The sequence below is a fragment of the Thermobia domestica genome, chromosome 10, assembly GCF_964235325.1.
Source record: "Thermobia domestica chromosome 10, izTheDome1.hap1.1, whole genome shotgun sequence".
NCBI classification, from domain to species: domain Eukaryota; kingdom Metazoa; phylum Arthropoda; class Insecta; order Zygentoma; family Lepismatidae; genus Thermobia; species Thermobia domestica.
In genome coordinates this window covers 75,942,374-75,957,837 of record NC_137463.1, presented here as the reverse complement: position 1 = coordinate 75,957,837, position 15,464 = coordinate 75,942,374, and positions in this window count along the sequence as shown.

Sequence of the window (15,464 nt, the reverse complement as noted above, 5' to 3'; positions counted from 1 at the left end):
AAAATGTCTTTAAAATCTCAACCATAACTGAAACAAGAGATTACTTCTCTATTGTTTTTCTTCGTAGCATCCATCTAAATGGAGAAATGAGAAAGAGATAACATCTTAAGAGATTCGCACGTATACAATATCGGAAACTGCTAAATGGAAAAAAGTACCGTCTTTGGCTGGGATTCGAACCCAGAACCTTAGTGTTAGAAATCCAACACTCTACCGATGTAGCTAGTCTGACATTAATACCCTGTTCCTCCATCATTACCTATGAAAGATGGAATGGAGTCTGCAGAAAACTACGTCTAACATGTCCACGACAGACCGCCTATAACCTATGTCTAATTGGTACTTAAAAAAGCTAGTTCTACACGTGCATAGAAAAGTAAAATCAAATGAGTAGTTAGTACACATCACTTTGTCTCACTCTATCTCTGACTATAGAAATAGAGGAAGAAGAAAAAAATATAGAGGTTGAGAATACAGAAGAACAAGCAAAAATATAAGTTGCAGGAAAATGAATATCAAGGAGAGAGAGAGAGACATAGAGACAGAGAGAAAAATAGAGGGAACGGAGCAAATGATTTAATATACATCGGAAAAGAAGATTCACAACTGTGCTATACATTTAATGTATTGAATACTCTGCAGGCCCGTATCCACGGGGGGCTAGGGGGGCCGCCCCCCCATAACTTTGGCTGGCCCCAATAAAGGTTTCACGATAGGCTTGCAAATAAACTATAATATGGTGATGAAGCATAATATGATTGGGTCGGGCTCCCCCTAACTTCGGCCGCCCCCCCCTAAATTTGTGGGCTGGCTACGGGCCTGATACTCTGTTTCTTCTAAATTGCTTGCTAGATGACAAATATTAATTTGTAAAAACGTAGCAAATGCCCGCGTTGTCTTGTTTTCTTACTATTTCAGTAATAATGGAAAACGTGGTTTATGCAACATAATAAATTACTAATTTTCCCACAACAACCATGTAGATGTTGTTGATGATTTTGAGTTTAACGTCCGTTCAGCAGCGAGATTATATGAGACGTTGACCTACTTATTAACGTGGAATTCGAACCATATGAGCTGCTGCCGGGAATCGAAGCAACCATGTACTGTTGGTAAGAAATTTCTAAGCAAAAGAAAAAACTGATCAGCAAAATACATAAAACGATAGTCCTGCAAACTATTACTTAAAGAGAATTTATTGTAAAATCAATACATCCATGTGGCGGTATATAGTCGTAAAGTGATTAGAAAACTTAATATTAAACTGTCGATCACATTGTTTTACTTATTTGAATTCAATGTCGTATAGATTCGGTTTTAGCTCTAGATTTCAGCGTTCTCACTTCGATTCTTAACTTGTTGGAAATATGCATTAATCGAAATTATAAAAACATACGAAATTTAACTAGCTAAAAGAAGAGAATAACATAAAAATCCGGATTAGAGTATTACAATAAACATGTGTATTTTCTTTAGGGTTTGCAAGTCATAGCTTATAGAAATTATAGAAAAAACGTTCGTTGTGAAAGCACAAGAAAAAAAAAACAGAGAATAGACACAAACCTCAGGTGGGTTTGAACACGAGAAGGCGGAGGTAGTGGACTACTCTACTAAACCGCTCGGCTATATCTTAATCCTCTAGTACGTTTTGATAAATATTGTCTATAGTATTTGCACTTTACTTGTTTCTGTTTTGTTGTTTGTCATATAATGTATACGAGTGGCGAATAATAGAATAGAACTGTTTTAGACGAGTATAAACAAATTTCCCGGACAAGTTGTAATCTTATATGTATCTAAATTGCACAAATAAATCAGATTAAATCTGTAAAGTGCTTCGTGGGTTTTGATGGAAGTTAACTGTTGCATAGTTACGAGTTTTTGTTTATGCCCACCACTCGCTGGAAGTTATGTTCTTAAAAAATAGTAACTGCTACTATATTCTAATGTATTGGATTTAAAAAAATGGAAAATATTTTGTTACTAACAGTGAGTGAGTATTTTTGCGTGCAACAACAGTTGATTACAGGCACATCTACTTCTTCTACGCATGCCTTTCATAATACGACGTCATGTATAGCAATATGTTGCATTATCCTATATTCAAAGACTTTCTAGCACTTTTACTTTGGTGTGTAAGGATGGCGCAATATGATCGTTCTGTACGCGAGAGTGTTATCGCTCTAATTGAACATGCGGGATTGAGTGTTCCTGAAGCAGGCGCTCGATTAGGCGTGCATCGTGCAACAGCGTTCAGGTGGTGGAAAAAATATGAGGAAACTGGAAGCCTAACTCGAAAATCTGGAAGTGGTCGGCCACGAGTGTCCTCACCGACACAAGACCAACGATTAGTTGATCAATGCTGTCGACAGCCTTTCATGTGTGCCCGAAAACTGCAACAGTCTACCGCCTTTCCAGGTTATGTAACTACAGTCCGACGGCGAATTCGGGCCGCAGGCTTAAGGTCCTTCCGGGCTGCTGTTAAGGAGAGATTGACAGAAGATCACAAAGTCGATAGACTGGCGTTTGCAGAGCTAAATATTACTTGTCACTGGGACACTGTTGTCTTTACAGATGAAAAAATATTTTCCACTGGAAATTTTGGGCCAACACGTGTGTATCGCCCATCTGGAAGACGGTTTGATCCACAATATATGGCCCGTTCAGCGCGAATGGGTCATGTGACGATTCACTGTTGGGGATGGATATGCGAGACTGCAGGTTAGGTGGTATCCATCGAATTATAGGCCTGAGCTCCTCCGTGGCTAAGCGGTTAGCGTACGCGCCTTTGGCGTGGGAGGTCTGGGTTCGATTCCCGGCGGGAGCTCATGTGGTTCGGATTCCACGTTAATCAGTAGGTCCACGTCTCATATAGCCTCGCTGCTGAACGGGACGTTAAACTCAAAATCAACTCAACTCAACGAATTATAGGCCGATTTAATGGTTAAAAAAATGTTGATCTTCCCGACTTTATGCTCCCTGAAATAAAAGCACATGTTGGCGACGACGTACTCTAATCCGGATTTTTATGTTATTCTCTTCTTTTAGCTAGTTAAATTTCGTATGTTTTTATAATTTCGATTAATGCATATTTCCAACAAGTTAAGAATCGAAGTGAGAACGCTGAAATCTAGAGCTAAAACCGAATCTATACGACATTGAATTCAAATAAGTAAAACAATGTGATCGACAGTTTAATATTAAGTTTTCTAATCACTTTACGACTATATACCGCCACATGGATGTATTGATTTTACAATAAATTCTCTTTAAGTAATAGTTTGCAGGACTATCGTTTTATGTATTTTGCTGATCAGTTTTTTCTTTTGCTTAGAAATTTCTTACTAACAGTACATGGTTGCTTCGATTCCCGGCAGCAGCTCATATGGTTCGAATTCCACGTTAATAAGTAGGTCAACGTCTCATATAATCTCGCTGCTGAACGGACGTTAAACTCAAAATCATCAACAACATCTACATGGTTGTTGTGGGAAAATTAGTAATTTATTATGTTGCATAAACCACGTTTTCCATTATTACTGAAATAGTAAGAAAACAAGACAACGCGGGCATTTGCTACGTTTTTACAAATTAATATTTGTCATCTAGCAAGCAATTTAGAAGAAACAGAGTATCAGGCCCGTAGCCAGCCCACAAATTTAGGGGGGGGCGGCCGAAGTTAGGGGGAGCCCGACCCAATCATATTATGCTTCATCACCATATTATAGTTTATTTGCAAGCCTATCGTGAAACCTTTATTGGGGCCAGCCAAAGTTATGGGGGGGCGGCCCCCCTAGCCCCCCGTGGATACGGGCCTGCAGAGTATTCAATACATTAAATGTATAGCACAGTTGTGAATCTTCTTTTCCGATGTATATTAAATCATTTGCTCCGTTCCCTCTATTTTTCTCTCTGTCTCTATGTCTCTCTCTCTCTCCTTGATATTCATTTTCCTGCAACTTATATTTTTGCTTGTTCTTCTGTATTCTCAACCTCTATATTTTTTTCTTCTTCCTCTATTTCTATAGTCAGAGATAGAGTGAGACAGACAAAGTGATGTGTACTAACTACTCATTTGATTTTACTTTTCTATGCACGTGTAGAACTAGCTTTTTTAAGTACCAATTAGACATAGGTTATAGGCGGTCTGTCGTGGACATGTTAGACGTAGTTTTCTGCAGACTCCATTCCATCTTTCATAGGTAATGATGGAGGAACAGGGTATTAATGTCAGACTAGCTACATTGGTAGAGTGTTGGATTTCTAACACTAAGGTTCTGGGTTCGAATCCCAGCCAAAGACGGTACTTTTTTCCATTTAGCAGTTTCCGATATTGTATACGTGCGAATCTCTTAAGATGTTATCTCTTTCTCATTTCTCCATTTAGATGGATGCTACGAAGAAGAACAATAGAGAAGTAATCTCTTGTTTCAGTTAAGGTTGAGATTTTAAAGACATCTTCAGCTTTCTGCAAGCATTTTTATTTGTTTAAATAAATATGTGTTGTATAACACTTACTGTGTGTAATTATGTCTTTGTGGTTTGCTGATTCTCACAGTTATTATATATGGTTCATAACAAAATTTGAGATGGTCTCCTTTGAAGTGCATGTGTCATTTGTCAATATATGCGCACGTTTTCTTTTCCTTTATATTTCACATATTCCTCTTTATTTAGTTTTTATCACGTTGACCTTTTTCTCTTTCTCTCTCTTTAAAACTGAGGATGTAAAATGAGAAGAGAAATGAGAAGAACCTCAATCTATTACTCCATCTTGTGAGAAATTTGTGGTTTGTAGTCACGTGGTCTATGCATTTCTTGCTCCAAACGAAGTGTGCAGGGGGACGAAGCCGAAGGTTATCCTGGCGTGATCAGTGCCACAAAGACGTTAGGTTGGTTGCCTATGTTGTTGGCGTAGTTTCACAATGAACTTAAGCTTTCATGTTGCAGGTTTTTTGCTTCGTATTGTACAAATCATATCCTATTTTAGCAACTCTTTCTTAACTGAATGGATATCGGTAGCAACAGCCGAGTGGACATGGACATTCGACTTCGGATCGCCAAATGCAATCCATTATGGGTGCAAGACCCATTGATGAGTGAAGAAGTTTATAAAGTCTGGTTAAATAAAACAAAAATTTTGTTCGAGAATTGTTTGTGTTCGTGCCCCTGCCGGATTGAATTACGTTGAGTATAGAATACGGTGAATTACAAAGATTAGCATATGCAGCTTCGGTGTGGAGGATCCAGCTTCAATTCTCGGTGGGAGTTTATGCTATTCGGATCCCAAGCTAAGCTGTCGGTCCACATCTCATATAGCCTCACTGCTAAACAGGGCGCTAAACTCAGACCTAAGTACCCCTTTAGTACACAAGGTATAAACGTGGGGCATTCAAAACGTCAGTTCATTTTTTTAAAATCATATATCACTATATTAATTATATAAATACTGTTTCTGTCCTCGTGATTCGCTCTACCGCTACTTGCTAATTGATTCACATGTATATTGTATATATAACTTGATGTTTCAAATAGGCCTAACTTAGTGAATTCATATATCGATTTGGCAATATTTGTAATACATGAATGCCTTTGTAATACGTGTACCATTATAAACTTTATCAATTAGTATCAAGATCATAACAAAATAGTTCCTTTATCCTGATATGAACATATCAGTGTCTCTGCTTCTAATTCGAACTTCAAGCTATTGGTATCCCTGTTGTTGGCACTGAAGGTTTCCATCGGCTGAATTTCTGAAATTCAATGTCAAAAACTGATTCGCACAAACTTCCGGTGGGTGTTTTTCCTGTATAATAAATCACTGTTCTTTCCTAACTTTTGCTCATCGTGTGACTTTGGAAGCGAGATACGAATTCTCTTTTTCCGTTGCCTATTGACTGCGTCCAATATGCACGCAGACCTCTCTCTCTCTCTCCGTATTCCCCTCTGCCTCCCTCTATATCAAATTCACTGTCTCACACTGTGATCAATTAACAGCCGGCCTAACTTTGATATGATTCAAAGAAAGAGAGAGTGTCAGGCAAAACACACACGTGGCATTCAGAATCGTTTGCAATCTCACTGCAAAACGTGATATACAGTGAATGAAATGGAAAAGATGGTCGTTATGAAATCAAATGATGGCAGTGTCGTGGAACTTTTAACTTTTCAGTATGTTGAAAAATATATCTTCTTTGTGAGAGCATACTGAGCAAGGTGTGAGATCATAACTACAAGCTTTTGACTAGAGATGGACTTTTAATAACATAAATAAATTCTATAGGTTTAGGTGTGTGAAACATGAATACTTTGAAAGAACAGCGTACGTATGAACAAAAACTGTACCATTCTTTAAAAAAAAAAAAAAAAAAAGAAAGTAACGTGAAATTCTGTGAGAATACCAAATATGGAATACGTGCCTAAAGTGGAACACCACGAGAATTTTCCATTGAGTTTTGCGTGAATCTGTTGTGAGTAAAGAGAAAGGTGCCGTTTCGTATTTAACAGTTACCACCAGTTTGTTCATGCACCATGAAGGAAGCTATTGTGTTCGTTTGACTTTTCGTCTAACGGAGTTTTCTAGAGGTATGTTTATAACGCTTCAATACTATTGTGTAGTCAATTAACTATCAATAGCTATATTCACAAGCGTGCGCAACGTGGGTGCCATGGGTGCCTTGGCACCCCCATTAGACAAACTTTTTTGTGTAGAATTATTACAAACTGAGAAGAGATTACGTGTTAATTATTTCCCGTCTGCATGTGTGCCGTGCGTCGCCGACGCAGCGTCGGATACAATGATGCTATCTTTTCTTAGGGGAAAGGGGGGAGGGCGACATTCCATATGGTGGTACTTTAGATCTGGCACCCACATTCCCAATGTCCTGCGCACGCTAGTGGCTATATTGTAGTTGTTTAGAGCAAATACCCAGTACATAAATCTTGTATAATGACATGAATCGTAAACTTTTTTTACGCCGCGATTGCATGTCAAATAAAATATAATAGTTGTCTCTAAAATGGAATAGGCTACTAGTATTATACTTTATAAACGTAATTGAAATGCATGTTTCACTTTTGGAGCGTAATTCTCATTATGAAGATGTGGGTTGTCTGTTCCGTAGTGGCTACCTTAGTGAAGATACTTCAGGAAAATAGTAGGTATAATGGGTTTCGTGCTACAGCTGGAGTCACGTTGACTGTTCACGAATTGAGATGTACATTCGTAATTTTTGTGCTTAATTTGGTAATGATCAGCAGCTACGAATTTATATTCAATTACATTGCAACATATATACTGTCACTCCTTCAAAGACATTTCCAGGAGCAAGATAAATTCATTTTTATGCACGACTGTTCATACATCAAGACTGACAACGGAATGGTTCAATATCACCCTGAACTGATCTGCCTAGATTGGCCTTCCTGATCTTACTCCATAAAACATCTTTCGGCTTCCATAGTTCGAGTGGGAAACAAATCGAGAGGATCGGAACCAGGGCCTTATTCAGGCTAACGTCATCTGATTGCATTTGACAATGTGTTTCATTGTCTGGTAACCATGAGAAAACGTCTGTCTGATATTATTGCCACAAATGGTGATTATAAAATGTTTTAATGTCTCTATGCGTAACATGACGTGACTTCTATACTATTCTGTCGTGTGAGTTTGTGATGGACAACATCGTGCGCATGAGTTTTCTCGGGGTTCTCCCGTTGATTCCCACTTCTATATTCCACCAATGTTTTTATAACTTATTTTCATCATCCTCCATTGCCAGCACAACTGTGGAGATTGCGTGTTGTTTGCCATGGTGTAGTTTGCCACGACTCGATTTTGCTGTTGTTTGCCACGGTATTGTTCTCTCTGATTTATCTTATATCATAAACGTGAAGATTTATAGAAAATCGACCCAGACGTTGAGGGTTGCCGATGTTTATAACAATCAAATCTATTTTATTTCTAAACAGAATACATACAATACTAACGGTCCCAAAAACGATATTAAATTACTGCTCTTATTCCTAACCCTAGTTTTGAGTATTCATTCAACATTTCTCTCCAAAGGGATTTTAGGAGTGTTTTAGTTTATTCTCAAAATTTAAATTATATGTGATTTTTCCATTTTTGACTTTGATTGTAAGCCATTTTAGTGAATTTATATTTTTGGTCGTTTGACATTAGACAGCACTCGATTGCTTATTAATTTATGTTTTAATGAGTTTGTTTAGGCTGATTCTTTTGGGATATATTTATATTTAAGCATAGTTTCAAAACATTTAGAAAGATAGTGTTACGCGTTTATAGCCATGCCAGGAAATATCTCCATTTCATCAGTTTGAAGTGTGATCTTCCGTTTACATTTGTTTTTATTGAGGTTTTCCACATACATTTGCTTGCAGTTGTTTCATACTATCAGGCTCTCTGGTTAGATTTCAGCTCGCGCGAAGTGGGCTTTGTGGTGGGCAAACACCGTGTGCGTGAATTTTCACGGGGTTCTTCTGTTTTGCTCCCACTTTCTTCAATACACTATTTTTTATTCATTCTCATAATCATCATCATCATATCCTTTAGCTTACACGGCATAATCGTGAGACGTAAAACGCAGGGTCATCATTTAGGGAGGACAGGAAGGGGCAATTGTCCCCCCAAGAGTTTGAGAAATATATATGCTTTAATAGATTGTCTACTAATATACTAGTACAAACCGTGAGATTCTTATGTCAGTGGTGCTCTTGCCCCTTCCAAGCGAAGTCTGAAATGACGCCCCTGGTAAAACGGAAATATTTCATTTCATTTTTCTTAAGGATAGTAACATCCAGTTCTTTAGTCGCGTCTTATTCTTGTTCACTTCAACCATAGGTTGGTGAGCAACATGGAAATTTTAAACTTTTCTCTCCCTTGGAAGGGCTGTTTTATACTTTGATAACGTCTCTTCTTCGTAACAGCATCTAGATATCCTATTCTTGGTCTTCCTATTCCTGGTTTTCCTTCTCTTTCCCTCTATCAACACGGTGATCCAATCAGAGTGCCGAATAAGATGACCAAGCATGCTGTTTCTTCTTTTCCCTATTATCTTCATAATCTGTCGTCCTTCATTAGCTTCCTTTAGAACGTCTTCATTTCTTTTCCTTTCGGTCCATGATATGCGTAGCATTCTGCGCCAACACCACATTTCAATTGCTTCCAGCTTGGATATTTCAGCTTTTTTCAATGTCCATGTCTCTGATCCGTAAAACACCACGCTCCATACCAATATCTTAATAAATCGTTTACGAACGTCCAGAGACACATTTCTTGATGTTAGTAGTTCTCTTTTCCTATTGAATGCTTGTTTAGTCGCGTAGCATAATGAAAAACAGAACATTATGTAACAGGACATAATATTAAGAAATCCGTTAAAAGAGAAAATGCATACTATAGATGAAAATGCAAAATGCTTATAGAACTACTAAGCTATTGTGATATTAATGGTGTTTTGTGTTCATTTGTTTGGAGCTTAATATTCTCTTTCAGCAGTGAGTCTAATGAGACCTCTCTTGTTCCAAAGACGAGAACATTTACCACTAGTCCCAGGGAATCAAAAACGAAAGTATCTGGCAACCCTTCCTTTCACTCCAAGTGTGTGTATATCTTCACGATAATCAGACCTGATAAGATCATAATGCAAAGATTGTGGCAAAATCATGGCAAACAACACAAGAGTCGGTTCATTTCATTTCTTTGCTATTGTAGTCGGAAGCGAAAATTTTATTTCTTTCAGTTTTTCTTCTTTATTCAAATATCTTGTTTCTTTCACAGCTCTTATGCAAAGCACACCTGATGAGCAAATTCACCATTCTCATGGATTTCTTCTCTGAACTACTACAGTAGAATCAAGAAGCCTTTTCAGCACTTCAGCACTCTGAACTATTACCGTAGAGTCAAGAATCCTCTTCAGCATTTCAGCACTTCAACGCTTCATTGCTTGTTGTAGAAAGCATTTTTCTTGTTTTGTTTGTATTTGTACTGTACTGCAGGCCCGTATCCACGGGGGACTAGGGGGCGGTCCCCTAAATTTTTGCTGCCCCCCTAAATTTTTCACGGTAGGCTTGCAAATGAATTAATATGCTTGGATCGGCCCCCTAACTTCGTACCGACCCCCTTCATTTTTGGGCTGGATACGGGCCTGCTGTTATGTATTTTTGTATATTATAATTTTATGTTATAAACAACCGAAACCGATCAATGAATGAATCCCGTAACCCATCACTCAATTCAAACTACAAATAAATAAATACTCATAGCCCAAGAGAAGACATTCCCTTCTGCGGTCCGCCCATCTTCAGATGGAAATGAAATTGCATTTTAAAAATTATATACCTAATAAATAAATGTCATCTTATTTTGTTTTAATGTTGGATCTAGGAAAGAATTAAGTAGACAGTGCAAAAGTAAATAAATAGACGTGAACCAATGTGAACGGTCATGATAAAAATAACTATCCTATCTCATATATATTGTGCTTACAAAACATCTTGTCGATGACTATACAAAATCTGTTCCTCAACAAAGTAAGTCTTATTTATTTCCACGTGACCCCATTTCATACTTGAGACAATAATGAAATAGGGGAACGAAATTGACCACGGCTACTAAAGACATGATTCCAGCATTCTCATGATGGAACATAGAAAAAATCGGGACACAAACCGAAATTAGTGGATGTTTAGTACATGAGAGATTGATATGTATATAATAACGGTGATTTTTGTACTGTGCTTTTTTTATGTCTTGTGTAATTACAACAAAGTGAGTTGAAGAAAGGAACAGGCCGGTAACCAGCCCAAAAAGTTAGGGAGGGCGGCTGAAGTTAGGGGGGCCGATCCAACAATATTATAGTTCATCACCATGTTATAGTTCATTTGCAAGCCTACCGTGAAAATGTTAGAGGGGGCCAGCAAAAATTTAGGGGGGACGGTCCCCCTAGACCCCCCTGGATACGGGCCTGGAAAGGAAATAAGCAAGTCTCAAGACGATCCCGAAAATACAACCCTGATTCTATACCTTTGAAGTGCTTTATATTATTACTAAATTATTCCATTCTGTTTAAACCTCAGGTCATGAACTGTTCGTCAACATGCTGCTTTTCTCTAAAGGGAAGTGGTCTGTAGATAATATGATACAATAGATAATTAAAACGGGATACAGTGGTTGTAATCTCGCTGTCTTAAAACAACTTTTTCTATTAAAGGAAACCAACATTTCCTTCCGTTATCTTCAGAATATTGAGGTTTGCCAATGCATTAAACGAGTGTCAACGGCTTCAGAATGATGTTCGCATATTTTCTCTTATTGCTTCTGGTAATCACCAAGGAATCTGAAAGTTTTGGTGCTTTCTCAGATTTTTGGAATGTCCTAAAACCTGCTGCAAGTAATTACGGGAGCGATGTTCGTGAGTGTTTTCAAGGATTCCCTTTCTCTCTCGCTACAAGTAGCTGCAAGAAGTTGCTGAAACCAAAATTGTGTCCGCCAGGAACCCGAATCGTTGCTTCATTTAACAACCTTGAGTGTAAACCAGCTTCTGAAGAATCAACTGAACCCGCGTTGGTATCCACAAGTCCAACAAAGCATCCCCCTACTCTACCTACTCCAAAAATACCTGAAGTGATTTATCCACCTTCGACAGAAAACCCTGAACTTATAAACCACCCCACAACTATAAAACCTTACGTGGTTAATTCTCCTACAACAGAAAAACATGTGTTCGTTAACCAACCTGGAACAGAAGAACCGGGAAATCCCTCTCCAAAAATTCCTAAACTAAGAATTCCACCTAGTGATGGAAAGTGTCCAAAACTGTGGTCCTTGTGGGACGACGGTTTATGTTACAGATTTGCCACTGAAGGACCATGCAAAGATAGTGAACTATGGTATGTAAGAGACGAAGATAGTGAAACAGGAACTTGCAGAAAACGACCTTGTTCAAAAGGTCGAGCTCCCCGTTTCCATATAGGTGGAAAGTGTTATCGCTTATGGAAAACCGGTTTTTGTGACGAAGGAATGGTAATCGCAGCGAACGAATACGGACTAGCGGTCTGCCAGTGTCGACCTATTCCACACCATGTCATGTGGGATCAGGATAATCGTTGTCACCCTCTTTTTTTCCAAGGACCATGCAGAAGACCATACATGTTAATTCCTTATCCTTATGAGGACCAAATGGTCAAGGTTCGATGTGACATTAATCCATGTAAAGTTGAAGGATTCGCCCCATGGATAAAGCAAGTAGGAGGTGACGATCAGTGTTATGAATTGTATTCAGAAGGACCATGTCAAGACGGAAAGATTTTCGCGATTCTTTCGGACGAACTTTGGCCGAAATGCGTGAACCCTGAGTTGATTATTTGAAACTAACAAAAAAATGAATTTATTTTAGTGTATTTTTCCTCAAGACATGCTTTTCCAATATATTTACAACCTGTCAGAAAAAACTTGTCTCTAACTACTGAAATACTTCGGAAATTCTACTTTGTTTGTGCTATACTTATGTTATTTCCCTAGCAACACACTTGGTAAACTCGACGAGCCTAATGGTCGGGATGGTTGAGATTTGGTGATTTTAAAAAATGCAGGTTAAGATACGTTGGCCCAACGTAACTTAAAATGTGTGTGTTTGTGTGTGTGTTGGGTAACCAACAATTTACCTATGCTTTATCAAACAGTTTCCAGCTCACTCCCAATGGCAATTTTATTTCTTTCGTAGGGAGTTACGGTGGTAATTGAATTTCATTGGCAAATGCTCGACAAAGTGTCCAATTACAACGTAGAGCCAACGTTAGTACTAGGTTATACTACCGCTTCCTATTGTTGGGCCTGCCATCTATGCTGCTAAGCTTAATCTCCTTGGGCCTTATGCAGAGTCGTTTTGACGTATGATTAGCGTCATACCAAAGGTCTGACTACTGCAGGAGACATTCCTTCTTATGCAGAATCGTTTTGGCGTATTTTAGAGTCATACTAAGGCATGACTATTGCAGGAAACATATGTTAGTAGAACACTTTAGTATGATACTAATCACTCGTTAGAACGACTCTGCATAAGGCCCATAATATTAGTCGAACTATGGCACTAATCACCCGTCAGAACGATTCTGCATAAGGCAGTTTGTCTTTATCACAAAGGGGCATAAGCACCCACAGAAGAAGTTACGCACCACAAGATCATTTTTTAATATATATTTAGCTTTGCAAAAGTGAGTATATGTGTGGTGCGAGAACAAAAAATATTTTTTTTGACAGCTTGATATTTCAGCTTCGTACTCTGAAAAAAAGTCACACGAGGATTGCACCAATGAGAAGAATATCAGAGCATTTTTTGTCGAAGTGGTCATTATGTCTCTTGGTACCGGTACATACTGAGTATACCAAGTGACAGTAATTATTGTACCTAGGATCAATATTATATCTAATGGTAATCGATCATTTTCAACGACTAACTTATTTGTTACAAACAAACGATACAAAATACTATTCAGAATAACCTACTTATTCTTTCTCATTATAATTGGAATATTGTCTCCATAAAGTAACATTAACAGCAACAGGGACAATGGTATGCGTTTAAAAACAAATACATATATTGCAGTTTTATCAGTTTTTTTAAGAACATGAAATTAATATGCAATGAAGCACCTTGGTTTTAAAACTAAATATATATTCATAGAATCATTACAACAAATAATGTTCATTATATTCAAAATATTGTCCCTGGCTACATCAAGAAGAATATCCCTTGGTACGACCATTGTCCAAATCATAAACAAAATCCAATTTTAGAAAATTAGTGTATAATAAATTAAAATTAACTACATGTAATGACAGTAGATAGAAGTCTTAAATATAGTGCAGTATTTGCTTGTCTCCTATATTTACATACAGAAAAAAGTTCCAAATGTCGGAACCAAAAATTAATAAAAGTTCCAAATGTTGGAACCAAAAATTAATTTTATATATGAAAATTATAAATGGCCTTGTCGCTAACTTGTTTCATTGCCGGATGTTATACAAATCACTTTTGGAAGAAGGACTTCACTAAGAGGGAGAAAGAAGTGCCTAGGAAATTTAGAAGGATTGCAAGTGGCATGTCCCTTGGTATATCCTATCCCTTGGACAGTGGCGGATCCATGGAAGGATTGCTTTCCTCCCCCCCCCCCCGAAAAAAGGCTACGTTTTCACTTGTAACCTCAGTTGATTTTACGATACATAGAGTGACATATCTCGTACTCTTAATCCAACTAATACTAGTTTAATAGAGTTCCCTATGAATGATACAGACATTTAGTAGTTATATAGCTTTAAACTATTTACATACTTCCATTGGGGCCGCGGTGGCTCAGTGGTAGAGCGTTCACCTCTGGTGCTTGGGGTCCCTGCTCCCGCCAAGTGAACTTTGTGGTGGACAAACACCGTGTGCGTGGGTTTTCTCGGGGTTCTCCCGTTACCTCCCACTTTCTTCATTCCACCATTTCATTCATCTCTCATCATCACCGTCTCCTTTAGCCTAATCGGCATAATCGTGGGACGTAAAACTCAAAAATTTCATTTCATTTTTTTTTTTACATACTTCCATTATTTAGTTGGTATAACGTTCACGTACAAAGTGCTCGAAATGTGGTAAGAAACGTTCCTGTACTTTTCTTGGCCCACTTCAAAGATTGCGTTATGTTATTTAGCATCACTTTATAACTAATATAGCATATCATATATTAAAGCTACAAACAAAAATACAACAAAGAATATATAAAATAATTTGTTATGTTATTTATTGAAGTGAGTATGAACTTTTTAGTTTAGGGCCCCTTTCAACAGCAAGACTATATGTGACGTGGACCTACAGCTTAAGTGGAATCCGAACCGCATGGGCTCCCGCCGGGAATCGAACGTGGGTCTCCCACGTCAAAGGCGCATACGCTAATCACGTAGCCACGAGAGAGCTCATATTATTTATTAAAAATTTATACGATTCTTATACATAAAATCATCGTCCACGGGCCTATTTTGCAAAACTCTTACTCTTGTAATAATTTTTAAAATCAAGTATTTTGCAATAGTATTTCTCATAAAAAATCATGACAAATTAGAGGTATTAGTATTAGCAGTATTTAGAAATGACTTCTATTATTATTATTATTATTATTATTATTATTATTATTATTATTATTATTATTATTATTATTATTATTATTATTATTATTATAGTATTTCTACTTCACGATATTTTATGACTTGTAAAAAATCATTCACAAGACTAGTACTTTTGAGAAATAGGACTCCAGGAGACGATCCCTCCTCCAAGCGACTTTCTGGATTTTCTAGTTGCGAAAAGTAACTTCCCCTATCAATAAAATTGAAATGTTTCATCTATACAGTTCTTAAGAAGGTCTATTATCGTCTGAAGTGCAATCCACAACTGTTTCAT